The sequence below is a fragment of the Nicotiana tomentosiformis genome, chromosome 9 (genome assembly GCF_000390325.3).
Source record: "Nicotiana tomentosiformis chromosome 9, ASM39032v3, whole genome shotgun sequence".
NCBI lineage: Eukaryota > Viridiplantae > Streptophyta > Magnoliopsida > Solanales > Solanaceae > Nicotiana > Nicotiana tomentosiformis.
Window position 1 is genome coordinate 46,448,734 of NC_090820.1, and position 1,382 is coordinate 46,450,115.

A 1,382-nucleotide genomic window follows, 5' to 3' on the forward strand; every position below is an offset into this window, starting at 1 on the left:
GGCTAGAATCAGTGATGATAATGTGGATTTGGTTGCAAGAGAAGCAACCCAACGAAGAGAACAAGCTGCACGGGATGCTGAGGAAGCAACTACTAGAGATGAGCAGAACATCTATGAAGAAGATTAGGGTCTCAGACTTAATCAACATCAACCCTTTCATGGGAGACCACTTGACGATTATGATAGACCGATCTACAATCAAGGTTTATCAAGTGTTAGACCACCTCCAATTGCAGCAAACAATTTTGAGTTAAAGCAAGTATTACTTCAAACCCTTCAGAATTGTTGTGTCTTCCGAGGGAAGCCAAACGAAGATCCAAACACACATCTAATGGACTTCGAGGAGATTATGAACACCTTTCAATACAATGGTGTGTCACAAGATGCGGTGTATCTAAGGGAATTCCCCTTTTTTCCTAAAGATGATGCAAAGCAGTGGCTTGAAACTTTTCCACGGGATCAAGTAGAACATGGGAGGAGATGACAAGAAAATTACTTGATAAATATTTCTCCTCAGCTAAGATAGGAAAGTTTGGAAGAGAAATCCATAACATCTTCCAGAAAGGGAATGAAACTATATTTGAAGCATGGGAGAGGTTTAAGGAGATTGTTAGAGAGTGTCAACATAGTGGAATTGAGTTCTAGATGCAACTCTAGGACTTTTGGGATGAATTGACACCGGCCTCACGTAGAACATTGAGCATTGCAGATGGAGGCCCATTGATGAAGAAGACCCCAGAGGAGATAGTCATAATTCTTGACTAGTTATCAGAAGATGCAAATTAGTGGCCCTCTGAAAGTACTGAAAGAAGAAGATCAACTAGTATTCACCAAGTTTATGCTAACACATCTGTGCAGGTATATTTTTATGTTATGGCCAACGAGATAAGGAAGCTGACCTTAGCGTCGATACAGAGTGAGCCTCATGAAGCTTGTGATATATGTGAAAGAGGATACACTACTCATGAGTCTCAAGCCTCAACTGAGGAAGTGAGTGTCATGTGAAACTACAATTTTAATGCAATGGGTCAGAGGCGCCCCGATTTTTCATGGAGTTCACCTAGGGGTACCGCGAATTCGTGGTATCAAAATAACTCTAGACCCAGGGATAAGGATCTCCAGCATTCCAAAATCAGCAGAGGCAGCAATTTCAGCCTCAACAGCCTATTCATTCTGGCACATAAGATCTCATGAAGCCCTTCATTTTGAAATCTGATAAGAGGCTTGAAAGTCATAGCGCAAATATTCGGGAATATGAAGCAACTATCAAAGAAATAGGTACCGGTTTTGGAAACCTGGAAAGAGAGGTTGGGCATCTAGCCACTCTATTATGTGAGAGGATTCCAAGAGCTCTCCCCGCTGATACTAAGAGAAATCCTAAA

The 1,382-nt window shown here is 41.5% G+C and overlaps 1 pseudogene; it reads right to left on the minus strand.

Annotated features, from left to right (window-relative positions):
• Positions 1-528: 528 nt before the first annotated feature.
• On the minus strand, positions 529-627 carry LOC117275433 (small nucleolar RNA R71; annotated as a pseudogene).
• Between the last annotated feature and the right edge of the window lie 755 nt (positions 628-1,382).